The sequence below is a fragment of the Passer domesticus genome, chromosome 3, assembly GCF_036417665.1.
Source record: "Passer domesticus isolate bPasDom1 chromosome 3, bPasDom1.hap1, whole genome shotgun sequence".
Lineage (NCBI taxonomy): Eukaryota > Metazoa > Chordata > Aves > Passeriformes > Passeridae > Passer > Passer domesticus.
Window position 1 is genome coordinate 38272412 of NC_087476.1, and position 14739 is coordinate 38287150.

At 34.3% G+C, this 14739-nt stretch overlaps 1 long non-coding RNA gene across 7 annotated transcripts; it reads left to right on the forward strand.

Annotated features, from left to right (window-relative positions):
* Positions 1-1935: 1935 nt before the first annotated feature.
* Positions 1936-11982, forward strand: LOC135296404 (uncharacterized). Of its 7 annotated transcripts, XR_010358472.1 has the most exons (8): positions 1936-2277; positions 2544-2774; positions 4091-4194; positions 4280-4460; positions 5272-5345; positions 10445-10545; positions 11088-11279; positions 11845-11982. It is a non-coding gene; the product is annotated as an uncharacterized LOC135296404 (long non-coding RNA). The 7 variants fall into 7 exon arrangements; XR_010358466.1 differs by having other exon boundaries at positions 2544-4194; XR_010358468.1 differs by lacking the exon at positions 4091-4194 and having other exon boundaries at positions 2544-3006.
* The last annotated feature ends 2757 nt before the right edge of the window (positions 11983-14739 follow it).

Here is a 14739-nt window from a genome sequence, read left to right on the forward strand (position 1 = left end):
CATTATTCACAATGAGATTATTCTTTGCACTAGTATGACAGTAATGATAGTGTTCACAGTACATGTACATGATTTCCTGTTTTTAATTTTTTTCAGTGATTTGTACTAAATAATTCGAAGAGCTTTTAAAAACAGTTTGTTTGGGGTTTTTCTTTTTTTTCTTTTTTTAGTTTTTTTTTGTTATTTTGTTTTGTTTTGTTGTTTTGGTTGGGGGTTTTTTGTTTTGGTTTTTTTTTGCTTTTTTGTATTTGTAAGAGTATGGAATAGGTAGTAGAGGAAATTTTCAATTCCAGCTGCTGAATGAGGAAATAAATGCACAAGTCTATCTGTTGTAAAATTCCTTCCATGCCTTATGCAACAGATAAAGCACATAACAAAATTTTAATTCTCTCTTCTTTTTCTGCTGGAAGGGAGAAGGCAGTTTTGGATAATCTTAAATTACGTCAAACTTCCGAGAGGGAATGATCAACAACTATTCTCAGTAGCATGTTAAGCTACTGGCCAACAAAACATTTTGATTCAGAGTGTGGAAAGAAAAAACTTTAATTTCCCACTCATGTCTCCTAGAAAAACAGGTTATAAAGGGAATTACCTCTCACCAAATTTTATTTCACCTTTCTCTTTTTTAGTTGCCTCCTCGGTCTCAAAGTTTTTGGGTATAAGGAGCTGTTCAACAACTGTACAAAACCCTTGTGCTTAAGCAGAGAGTTAACAGGCTGGAAATACGGGGGTATGTAGGAGTGCTCCAGAAAGAGGTGAGATGAAATTGTCTGACAGGAGCATCCAGGGCAGCTTGAGAGTCTCCGTAGATGTACCTTCAGCAGCTCCTGAGACCTGAGTAACTGGGACAGCCAGGAGGTGAAAGAGGTGATCTTCTTGTTTGCAGCATAGGGTACTGTTCTTCTTTTTGAAAAAAATGTGGTTGAATTTCCAGTTTTGTCCTCTTTCTTACATACTGGAACACTGTCATACTTATGAATCAAATTAGCACACAGATCATTCAAAACTAAAAGTTTATTTAGGCAGTAGAATTCCTATGCATGTGGTTTTACCGCATTCAGAGGAAAACACTAAATCCTCCTAAATCTCTGGCTCTGTTAGCCTAAAAAAGACACCATGATAACATGACACTTTACTTAGAGAAGCTGTGTGCAAAATATATGGCAAATTGGAATTTGCTAGAACCCTTAGCTAGAAATACCTTGTTGCCACTCAGTTGAATTAAATTACTCTTTCTTTTCTGTTTTCATGTGTAGTCAGAAAACTAACTGTGCTCTGTAGTACGTGATTCCCATGTTAATGGTTTAACCTACATTTCCTTTTTTTTTTCCTTAGGACTTCAGTTAGCGTGACCAATTAAAATTAGATACTTAATCTGCATTTAAGCAACACCATGCAGCTTTTGAGAGATGCATATTGTTATGGTATGTTCTTTTACATAAAATCCCTGCTAAAAGAAAAGGAAAGGAAGAAAATAAAAGTAAAAAAATTAAAGAGAAATTCCTTTAGCTATTCTCTTCACAAAAAAACAAAAAAACAAAAAAGCCAAAAAACCCCAGCAGCTAATAAAACACAAACAAACAACAATAAAATACCAACAACCCCCCTTCCAAAACAAACAAACAAACAAACCAAAAAACAAAACAAAACAAAAACAAACAAAAAAAAACAACCAAAAACCACCCCAAAACTCCTCACTCATATTTTTTCAGAGCAAAATTTAACAGAAAAGCAATGCTATTGTTGCCTCACCTTGTTTCCACTACTCTTTAGGCTGAAATGTCTGTGGAATAGATACTAGTGCTATTTTAGTTACTGTAAGTAATAGGATTAAAAGAGTGGTTGGACTTTTCTGATGTGTCAGACTGTCCAATGAATGCTGTGTGTGTGCTCTAGGGTCCCTTAAGACAGCTAACATTGCTGTGTAACTAAGCAGCCACTGCACTGCCTCTCCCTTGCAGAAGAGGTATTCAGATGCTGAGTCAGAATAATTTAGCAGCTCCTCTGAGAAACCAGAGCTGTTCAAAGAAATGTTATCAGGAGTGAGGATCTCATCTGATGTTTTCCCACCTCTTCATAGATTTTTTTTTCTTCAAGCTAGCTCATATTCTACCTGATGTGCTGAAGTTCCTTGCTGCAAATTCAATTTGCCTTCAAATATTTGGCACTGCTTCAAGGAAAATGATCAAATGATCCAGTTCACCTTGATCCCTTAATTTTGAAATTGCTTGGCTTGCTCTTTCTCCCACCGTGTTGGGTCAAGATTTTCTTCCCAGGGTGAGTTTCAGTTCATATTCTCTATTTTCACTAGCTGAGTTGCCGATTTGTAGAATGTCTGTCAATTCAGATTTTTTTCATGTGTCAGACTACTTGCCCTTGAATGTTTGCCAGTATAAGAAAAAGGGAAAACATCCAACCACTTAAAGAAAGAAGAGAATTCCAAGTGAGCAATAAGAAGATGAGTTCAAAAGTATACTTTTTTCTTTTTTTTTTTTTTAACTTCTGTGCTTAAACTTATTCCATACACATATTTGAACCTACAGCTGTGAGAAATGGCACCTTCAGGAGAAGCCCTTCTGTCACTGACATCTTACCTAGCAGGAATCTAAGGAAAGCAGAATGGCCTGATGGCTTTCTTTTCCTTCATGTCACTACGAGAAAGAGCATATGGGGCTTGGAGTGCTAATTATGGATCTAGAATTGTATAGAGAAATTGTGCCCTCAGCCCTGGACTCCACTGTGTGGATTAACTCTACCAGCCACTGGCACTGAAGGTAAAGCCCTGCACTTTGAGTGTCCTCGGTTTGAACTAAAGAGCCAAGACCTGTCAGCAGACAGCTCATATCTAATGCAGATCAAGCATAAAAGAAGATTAAAACTGCTATTGCCAAAGGATACATGCTTATATTACTACAGCCAGGGATCTGCATGGATATTGTCATTTCTCCACAACAAATGATTTCTCTTGTTTATCTGTTTCTCACTGCCATGATGCATTGCTCAAAGGTGAGGTATTGTTTCTTCACAGCAAAGGCAAACCTCACTTGCCAGATTTAATTCTGATCATCCTTGATATGTGATTTTGTAACTCATATTGTCATACTGTAAATCACCATCTCACTAAGACAATATTTCTGTGTAAAATATTTTCTTTCCATTACAAGTGCTCTTTCTCTTTAGTATGTTTGGCTCTGACTTCCTTTGTAGAGGACATATGTTTTTTCTGCTGACTACAGAAAAACGTAGTATTAAAAAGGAGTCTAATGAAAGTAACATGGTGTTTCACCGAACTAAATTTAGGCAATACAAATGTTGTACAATAACTGTTCTTATCTCCTAGCAATAATGATTACTTTTCCACATGCAGAAAATTTTAACAAACCTTTTTCTTTTTATAGAAAGGGAAAGAAAGTCAAATACACTTGCAGGAGTCCTTATCATTAAGGCAAAAGGAGAAATAGAGCATCTACCAGAAAGTATGGACCCTACTGGAGTAGGACAACAGGAAATTTTTCTCACCTATTTCTAGATTCCTCAGCAAAGATGAAACATTCACTTTCATTCAAGATATTAAATAACATGAAACAATTAGTTTTATTTCCTGATAAAATTGAATCCTCCCTAAATGTATTTAGTGCAAGATTCTACAATATTTGGATGACACTTAAGAGTATAAATGTCTTTTTACAAATAAGATGGTTGGGTTGATAGGTTTAGTTTTATTTTGTTTGTGTTGTGATTTGAATTCACTAGAATAGGAATTTACTTCTCCTTCTTTATAAGTTTTGCAACAAATATTCATGACCATGCATAGCTTACAAGAGAAATAATTTAATGCAGTCTAAAAGTAATGTCATTAATTAAAAAATGAGTTTTCATATTTGAAAAAAAGAGCCTTCCTTCCTTCCTTCCTTCCTTCCTTCCTTCCTTCCTTCCTTCCTTCCTTCCTGGCACTGATTTTTCAATAAAATTGTGTTTTGAAAGATGGGATAAAACCACATGCTAAACTAGAATTAAAATCCTTTCCATGCATTTTTCTCATAATTTTTAAAAATAACATTATATTGCATTTTATTTTCACTTAACTGAGGGTATTTTTGTGGATGAGCTGTGCTGCCAGATGAGATATTTCCAAAAGTACTTTGCTGACAGATAATTGACTATTTGACCACCGGTCTACATTGCTGTAGAGCTGTGAGTATAACTTTCAACATCTTTTATATATATGTATTCTTCTGCTTGCAGTTTCATAGCATTCTGGAATGTCCTTTCCTTGCAGAATTGCCAAGAAAGAGCAGAGTAATAGAGGTCATCTGTGAACGTAATGAAAAGTCTCATAGGAATCACACTGCTCATACAATGTCAGTGATGGTGTCAGCTTTGCTGTGATTTTCTACCAAGCTTGCAGAGTTCTGATTCCTAGTGTATGACTCCTTCTTATGTTCTCTAGCTCAAGTCAGGTAATTTGTTTTCACTAAGACTCTCTTACATTACTCTCTCAGTGCACCTAAAATTAACTATTACATTTTAATTCTAAATTAAACTGCAAAAACTTAAAACGCCATTCTGCAGGTGTTTGGATATTATTTATTAAACTATTCTTCATTTCATAAAAGTATTTTTAAAAAAATAAAATAATATTGTTTCCATTGAGAGTTCCTATCTAATTTTGTAGTTAATATTTTCTTATAATCACCATTAAACTACAACAGCATATAAATATTAATTGCATTTTGTTTTATTTTTTATGAGTTTATGATCTCATTATAGTTTGTGATACAGCAGTCCCAAGTAAATCATTATTATATCTTCCATATTATGATATTACAAAGATGCATAATATGACTTAGCAGGGCTTGATATAGTCTGTTTTTGACATAGATCATTGTATTTATTTTTCAAATACCACTTTTAAAATATTTTTAAGAACATAAGGTATTTCTGATTTGAAAAACATTTGTAAATCAACATATCAAATATTATCTAAAAATAACGAAATACATGTGCTGATTAATTTTTTTGTTCAAACTGTCAAGGAACTTTCTGGGAAATACCTGCACATTTCCTGCCTGTAAATTCAGATATTGAGAAAAATAAACCTTGAATGAACAAACCTCAGCGAATCTGAAGTTACACTTACCTTAAGCACAATTGTGATAAAGCATTAAGGCAGTGAAATATTACAGCTTGCACTATCAGGTTAATTAAAGAAAAAAAAATAGTTCTGGATGTTGTATCAGTTGACCGACTAGAAATGTATTTCATCTACAGAATCAATCTTCACTATTGTTGCGACTGGTAAATCAATTATCAAGAATGAAAGGCTGTGTGGGGGGGGGAAGGAGGTAAGAACCTCTTTTATGCTTGTGGACAAAATTTAAATATTAGTTTTGTACTTGAGTAATTAACAGCAGGAACCACTGAAGCAGATCCTATATCTGTAGTGTTTAAAAAAAATACACTGCTCCGCAACAAAAATTAATGAGAAATGGAGCTCTTGTAGTTTTTTGCAACCCATAGAACATTTTTACAGGTAAACCACAGGAGAAGAGAATGATGTGGAAGTGACTCTATGAAGACAAAAGAGGGCAGTTAGATGTGGCATGAATGAGAAAGAATAACAGTCCTCAGAAACCAGAATGAACATACTAACGTACCCAGCAATGCCCTGAGTGGGTTCAGCACACACTATTTTCTTCACAGGCCTGCCCAATTTGAATCATTAAGTAGTTGATGTAAAACTCTCACACTTACTCAAGTCCCATATTCCTCAAGCATAATGATTCCACTGGTATTTATTACTAGAATTACATAGACTCTTCTAGAACTTTGCTTGGCTCTCCAGGCAAATATTTCTGCAGTTTTTGCTTACCTTTTCCTTCCTCCTGCATCTGTGCATATTGCCATTAAAGTTCATTGCAGTCCTGTTTGCACAAAATCTGTATCATGGAGGATGTAAAACTTTCCACCTGTAACTGAGTAACCTACACATATGAGAAAAGTTATGTTGCCATTGTAATAACTGTATCCAGATACAAAGCCTTTTCCTAATGAATAGGGTATAATTGAAGGAGTATTTTGCTGCTGAATGGCCATTTCATGGCCATTCAAGTAAACTCAGCGCTTTTCTATAGTATTCTCCAGTTTAGGGCTCTACAAATTATGAGTTATCAAAAAATAAAATTATACTTAATGGGTTTCATAGCTCCATGTTGATTATAAGAAGGATGAAATAAAAAAATACTTTTCTGTGAATATGCTAAAGACCCCTGATACTAATAACTCTTTTGTATTTTGATCTTTTTCATTACTTCCTTCACAATATTTCATTTCCTAACCCACAGTGTCCTTATTCCTCAAGGTGTCCTTTAGAAAGCATAATTTTCTGTCTTTTCAGTGAGCAATAACAACAACTGTTATTGGCATTTATTATTACATGCTGAGTTTTATGGCAGAAAGTCAGATATTCACTGTAACTTTCTCTGTCAGCCCAACTGAGCAAAGTTCTACTGCTGAACCTAACACAGAAATGCAGTTGTAAGTTTAGTACAATTTTCTCTTCTTTCCAACTTAAAAATATCTGCTTCTCAAAATATCTAGCTGGCAAAAAATGATTAATTGCCTGAAACAAAAACATACCAAACCAAAAAGAAGTAAAAAAAAAATTACAAATTCCACACTATAGTAAATGAAAAGGTCTTTTTTACACACAAACCCCTCCTATAGCAATTTAATTTATCAATGCAAAACCCCAATCAAAAAATAAATAGCAAGATACAGACATTTTAGAATGTTATAATGGAGAAGTAATTGTCTTTTCAGAAAGATTTTTTTCCCTTAGAAACTTGATGCATATAAAAACACAAAACACAAATTAATCCTAAAAAAAAGAAACATGACTTCATACCAGACTACATGAAGAAAATTTGTACAAAATTTATAAATACACATCTTCCAGGTACATTTTCTTATGGTAGGATTCCAGGCAGTTTTCATTCTAGTGCTCTGTTTAATTCCATTATTTAGGACTTTATTTGCTTGACAGACATAATAGTCAATTAATGCTAACACATGCTAAGTCCTGTAACATCTTCTACTCTGACACCCAACCAAAAGTACCTTTGATAGTGCCAACATTTCACATTCTAAATTTAGACAAAATAATTATCTGAAGAATGATTGTGTTTTATGCATATCAGCAGCCATTCATACAGCAGGATCTGCTCTGTTCCATTGTGTTTGTAATCCATGGATTATGCTCTGAGTACACGTTGACACAAGCAACAGTAACAGCTCCATTACGGCACATGGTCCCAAATAACCATGAATTTCAAAACATTCACTGCTGTAAGTTCTGTGAGCTTCTATTTTCTATTCCTTCTCGTAAGTATCTATAAATAAAATACAAATGAGATATAGAAATCATCAAAATGGTTCCAAATGACAAAATTTTAGAAATTTTGTTAAAAAAAGTCACGTGTGAACACCTGTGTTAATTATATTATTTAAGTTTCCAGTGCTGAAGTATCTTTTACTTCAATGTGTTCTGAGGCCAATAAAATCTTTATGAAAAGAAACTAAATGGAAACTTGAAAGAGTTTAATGCTCTTTAAATGCTCTTTTGAACAGAAAAAAAAATACCAGCAGCAACAGAAGCCAGCAAAGTGATCAAAGTTTTAATGAGAATTAAGTCTTATACAGATGGGAGTGTTCATGACATATACAGATAGTGGGTTAATTAAAGTAAAACAACGAATATCTGACTACACCTACTAGTTTGTAACACATATATTGCTGCTAACCATCCTACATATGAAGTCATTATTGGAATGCAGTTATTATCAATAGTGATTTTTCTTTTTTTCTTGGCAAAGATGACTTTGAAGCCTCTGATAACAGTGAGCACTCTCAGTGAGCAGCTTGAACAATGGCTGTTCAACAGGGGCCCTGTGCTCTGCAAACGTGGTTGATGCCAAAGCCCATATTTGTCAACTTCTGATCTAATATATTGATGCAAAACAAGCTTAGAGCCCAAAAGGTCATAAAGCCTGATGCCATTTTCCAGTCCAACAGTAACCACATCAACCCCAATAATGACCCAAGAGAAAGACAATTAATTTTTTGCATTTATTCTGTTGATTCAGCATGAAGCACAAAATACTTATTTCTATAATATTGCTAGTCTGTACAAGAATGACAATATACAAACCAATTATTAATATAGGTTCTACTTACAATTAATTTGTCTAAGAGATAGTTTTTTTCTGTTTTCTGCTTCAGTCAGGACTCCACCCAGACTTTCCTTCAATTTCAGATCTTTAGAAGTATTTTTTTCCCCACTTACTTGCATGTAATAAATCTAGAACCCAACAAGGACCTGATAAATTTTGTTGTAGCATTGAATTCAGGATTAATGGTAGCTTTTTAGTTGTGTTATTACGAGAAGAAAACATTGTCACTTTTCACTCTTTTTTCCTTTTTTTTTTTCTTTTGTGAAGAAAGTTTACTTGATAAAGGGATTGCACAAATATATTCAAGCATCACTTTCAGAAAATTTCATCCATGATTCTGCAAGTTATACTATTTTCAACTAAAATATCTGTGTTGTGTCTGATCATCAAAGTCACATAGTACTATTGCTGCATGCTTATTAAAAGATTGCCAAATTCAAACTGTCAAAGTGATTACCTAAATTCCCCTGCATAGATTAATTTGCATGAGCATTGCTAATGCTTTTTTCCTGCGGATGTATTTTTTCTGTTGGGAATTTCATTCAAATATACATAGTTGTAAAAATAAAATTACCACAATTTAATATATTTTGAGGCGAATATGTCACTTTGATAAAAATAAATAGCCTCTTTATTTACTCATTGAATGACCTGTTCCAATAATCAAAGAGCAAGTGCTAACATATTCCATCTGACAGCTGTCTTTTCATTTATTTTGAATGGATCTGAAATATATACTTTAAGCTGGCTTTACTTTCTTCTAAAACATTTTAAAAATTGCTTTAGAGATCATAACTGTGTATCTAATCTAGTATAATTTTGTAATCCATGTACTGGAGGTTGATTGCAGTCACAATGCATTTAAGTTTGAGGTCAAAGGCAAAATAATGAAGTGTTAAGACAGAGGATTTTTTTCTGTACATACACGTCCAAATTATTTTGTTGTCATCCTGTCCTAAGTGAGCTTGTGAATATGTTAAACTTATTTTCTACCGGTAAAAAGTAAATGGGCTCTGATATTGTTATGGTTTCTCTTTGAAATTTGTAGATCAAGGATTTCATAACATTCATGTAACATGTAGTAATACAGAATGCAAAAGACTTGGTATTTCAATATTTTTTTTGTTTTGCATCCTAAAACATTTTGGGTATAACAGATTCCTCATCTATACATAAGCATGTGCTTAATTTTGTTTATTTAATCTTTAAATCCTCTGACAATACATGCAATAAGTGATGATAAATGTAATTCATTAAAAAAATTATATGTCTCTGCTCTAAAGGCAAAACAAACTCGCAAGTTGCTCAGTAAATAGATGTGGCATGGAGGAATAATCACACTACAACCAAGAGACTTGGGCAGGATATATTTCTATGAACTACTTCTAAATTCCACATGCTTGCCCATACTTCTTATAAACTAATATTTCCATCTACTTTTATGTTGTGTCATTGCTGCAGTGTAGAGATGCCTTTAGTAGAAGAACATTCCTTTGCCTGAACGTTTTGTGAGCAATCATCTATTTTGAAGATGATTGAAAAAAATTTCCCTTGAAATAAAAGTGTCAATAAGTATTGCAAGTGATCCATATGGATAGAGTAAACTAGCACTCCTCTTTGGAGTTTTCACTGTGTAATACACATTGATTCTATTGCTGCTAAGTGAAAGAAAAGAACATTTATATCTTAAAAAAAAATCTATAATCTTAGAAGGGTTATGGGTAATAAAGATGGTAATACATATAAGAGTGAAAAATCCTTATAAAACCATACACATTGTTTTCATTTTATTATAATTTTGTGATCAATGACATCCAAATTCTGTTTATTGATCTGAAAACTTGAAATGGTTAATTAAAATACATATTTTAGATAAAATGCCTTGATTGATGTTTGTATCTCTCTGACTGCTAAAGACAAATAACCTTTGTGCTTTTCTATTCTGTAAATGTAAGAATATAGCTTTCAGAGTTAGCATCTTGGGCTTTGCATGAAGTAGATTTACAAGAGACAGACTTTTACTTTTAGGGCTCTGGATTTTACTACCAATTAAAAATTGGAAAGATTAACCCTGATTATGTTATAAAGCTCATCTGAATATTTTTCTTTCATTCACAGACTTTTTGAGTGTGCACATATACAGAAAATGCTATATGTACATACTACTAGATATATTTAAAGAGACTCAGAATACATAATTATATGTTTTTCAGGCTTAAGAAATCAGGGGCAAGCTGAAAGACATCAGTCTCTGCTTTTGATTCATTCCATCCTCTGCTCCTTAAGTAACCATTGCCACTTGGAAACATTTAATGTAAGATTTCTACTGGGAAATAAAAATTGTTAGAATAATTTCTTATAAACATGATGAAAATCTTTAAAATCAAACCAAGGAAAGGAAAGAATGAACAAATAATCCATCACTCTGTTAACATGATTGAATAACAAAATATCTTAAATCAGCATTCCAAACATGTTCAGTTTAATTAGCTGGCCTTACATACCTGTCCTAGTTTTGGCCAGGACAGGGTTAATTGATGCAGCAGCCAGGAGGCGCATGGTCAGGACCCTGAGGTTATTCTATAGAATATAGAATATATAATAATAATAATATAATGTACAGGGGGTGAGTGACAGGTGAGGAGGAACGGGTCCCTTCTGGTCTGGCCAGTGATGAAGTGAATGGTTGGGGTAATGTCAGGTTCCATACAGTGACTCCTTGTCTGTGAATCATTCACCTCTCCTGTACACTTTGTTATTAACAATGCTGCTGTTACTGTTAATTTTCTTATTTTATTTCCTGTTACCAGTAAATTGTTCTTATCTCAACCCTTGTCTTTAACTTTTTGCTTCCAGTTCTCCTCTCCATCTCACTGGGGATGGAGGGGTATGTTGCGGGAGAAGAGAGGAGTGAGCGACACACTGTTTGGAGTGCTTCAGAAAAAACATTAAATTAGGAATATGATTCCTAAACTACAACAATCTCCAAGAATTGGGATTGATTCAGAGGAGTTAATATTCAAATGAACCCAGTACATCACTACCCAGGTATGTACAAATTATTAAAAGCCTTCCTAGGAGTTTCAGACACATGGAACAGTTCGCTGGAAGAACTTTTGAGCTGTTGAAAAACAAGAAATACTGCTTTCTTAAGAGGATCTATACCTCTTGAAAACAAAGAAAAAAGCTCTAAAAATCAGATTTACAATTCTTTTCTCATATAGTAATCCACATGTCAGAAAAGTACCCATAAAATATTCTACAAATACTTAAACTGCAAAAACAGCACTCATGTGATCCCTCTGCTGAATGGGGCAGAGGAACTGGTGACAGTTCCTCTACCCCATTGGATGGAAAGGCTGGAATGAATGGAAAGGATATGGAAAAGGCTGAGATTCTCAATGCCTTATTTACCTCAGTTTTTACCAGTTAAACTGCCTTACAAGTGTCACAGGCCTCTGAGAGCAGAGAGAAAATCTGTAGTTAGGAGAACTTACCATTAAAGGAAAATGACCAAGTTAGGGAGCCCTTCAACAAAATGCAAAGGCAGCAACATTCTCCTCCAAGAGTGATGTCAGCTCGTCTAGCAAAGTGATCCTTTTCCTTTTCACAGTCCTGGTGAAGTGATGTCTGGGATGCTGTGTCTAATTCTGGATACTCCAGACACTCCTACAGGAAAGAAATGGATGGCTGGACTGAGTGTGGTGAAGTGTAACAAAGACAGCAGTGGACTGGTGTTCCTGACATGCAGAAAAGAGAACTGGTACTATTAAGTCTGGAGAAAGTTCAGAACGTATATTATCAATGTATATAAAAGTTTGATGGGAGGTAATGAACAAGGAAGTGTCCAGTGACAGGAAAAGAAGCAATGGGCACAAATGGAAACTCATTGTTTCATCCGAATACAAGAAAATAGATTTCTGTTCTTGAAGAGTGGTTACACACTGACACAGATTGCCCAGAAAATCTGTAAAGTCTCCATCTGTGTCTGTAGAGACCTTCAGTGTGTGACTGGACATGGATCTGAGCAATCTGTTGTAGCTGACCTGTTTTGAGCAGAGTGGCTGGATTGGCTGATCTGTACAAGTCCCACCAACCCAACAGATTCTGTTATTCCATTAAAAGAAAAAAAAATCTCTTCCAACCATATGTTTATGGAATGATCCATGCTCATAATCATTAGTGCAATACAATAAGAGCAGATCTGAGAAAGAAACAAAGCTGGTGCTTGGCATCATCTATTTTGTATTTTCTTCAGGAGTACTTTCCTGATCAGAAATGAAATATTGATGATTTGGGAGGTAGAGAGCTATTAGTTGCTTATTATCCTATGACTTATAATTTAGATGTTGGCTTCAATATATGGAACAAAGATTGAGTTGGGATTATTTATTAAAGTCACATTGAGGCTCTGACCCTACTGTTCAAGAGATGAAGGAGCTGAGAATAAAACACAGATGAGCTTCAGTATAGGTACAGCTGGTGTAGGAAGGACAGCACAAATGAACAGGTCTGTAGAGTTCAGGTTTTGGTTTAGTAGGGTATTTCATAAGTATCTGAGGTAATTCTCTTGCATGTCACAGGGTTATCTGTGCTATTTAATAATTCAGGGTATTCTGTGTGTTAACAATATCATAAAACTAAAGGGCTAAAGGAGACAGAACTTTTTCTTATCTGTTCTCTATCAGAAGAATTTCGGGCAAGATTACACAATATCACTAGGACCCCGAGGGCTGATATATCAGTAGATTGTGTTAAGAAATAAAACTGGTGGCATAATATATTTGCCCTGAAGAATTTCCATTCTAAAGACTCTTTTCTGCAAAGCAGTTTTATGCATGAAAAGGCATCAGATACCTTTTTCAGCTTGTCAGAGTTTAACTGTCAAAAAGAAAAGGAATAAATCACTAAGAAGCCTGAAGCTAATGCTATTAACTTTCATTTGTTAAACATTCTTTAAAAAACCTGTTTCATTAAAATGTCTTCTTTTTTGTGGTCTTATATGGAAATATTGAATATATTAATTAGGTGTACTTGTATTTGAAACAAAGTACAATTCAAGTAATTTTCACACGAGGCTTATCAAATTCTTTTAGCAACCATAAAAAGTAAGAATATTGTTTGACAAAGTAAAGAGCAAAATTATTAAAAGTGCATACCTATACATTAGCTAAAAATGCTTTGATCTTAGTCAGAGCACCATAGCATCTTCCATTACATCTGAAGTGATCTGTTCCTTTTGTGTCAGGTATGATAGATTTACACAGATAAAACTTCCCCCAGACATTTCTTCAGTGACTATAAGAGGCGATTTAAGAAGGAATCACTGTGTTTGTATCAGAAAGTAATTAATTTTCCATGCTATGGTCCCAGCAAGGGTTCTGATCCCCTGCAATGATATATGATGGCTCTGTTATGTGGGCTACTAAGGAGGGAAAAGAAATCAGAAACTATCAAACACTTTCCAAAACTATGTATCAGGTTTTAGCTAGGGGAGGAGCTCATGTAGGGCTTAATCCAGCACATCAAAGTAGTGTAGATATAGGATGTTGGAAAAAGAGGACTGGCAGAAATCAGTGCCAAATATAAGCCTTTGTTTTGATGTTTAAATTTAAGATGTGCTAAACATCTTGAAAACAATTATTGGTGATTAGTTCAAACTGCTGGTTCCTGAAAGATGCAGATGGTACAGCACTAATGACAGTAATTACAGTTCAGATACTTTAAATCCACTTGCAATCTACGCACTTTAAAAACTTTTATGAATAAGCGAGATTAAAAGTGTTGGTACAAAAATAAAACTCCTCTGTCATGTACCCTGTTCAACAGAGAACTTATTTGAATATGCTTAAAAATTAGGCACTTTAATTAAGATGTGTCTGAGATGTTGTCTTGGTTTCACCTGGAATAAAGTTGGCGTGTGGTGAGCAATCACATTGTGCATCCCTTGATTTTTAAACAATATAACAACGATAACCATAAAAATAACAATATTGCTAGTTTCAAAGTTAATTTCAATGTCAATGTGTTTTTATTATCTTCCTTTTCTGTCCTATTAAACTGTCTATCTCAACCTACAAATTTTATTTTTTTGATTTTTCTCAATTCTCTCTACCATCCCATTGCAGAGGGGAATGAGGAGTTTGGGGAGGTGTGTTTGGGGGGTGTGTCTTTGTGAGTGGGCAGCTCTGTGGTGTTAAGCTGCCTGAGAAGTTACACCACAACAGACATAAATAAAACATGCACATAGAAAGGGAATCCATCCTCAGTACAGTTTTGGTTTTGCATGGTGTTTATAATGCCTATATATTCAGCAATAATGCAAGGGCCTGAACACTTTTTATTGTGATTTATAACAATGTAAAAATATTCTCCTCTGCTGTTCTGGTTGCTATTATTTGAAGCAACAATTCAGACAACATCAGCAATATGAATGTGAGCTGAATAAGTCTTCTGCAAAACCTCATATTAAAGAAGAATGAATTACTTCTCTATTTTGGCAAGACTT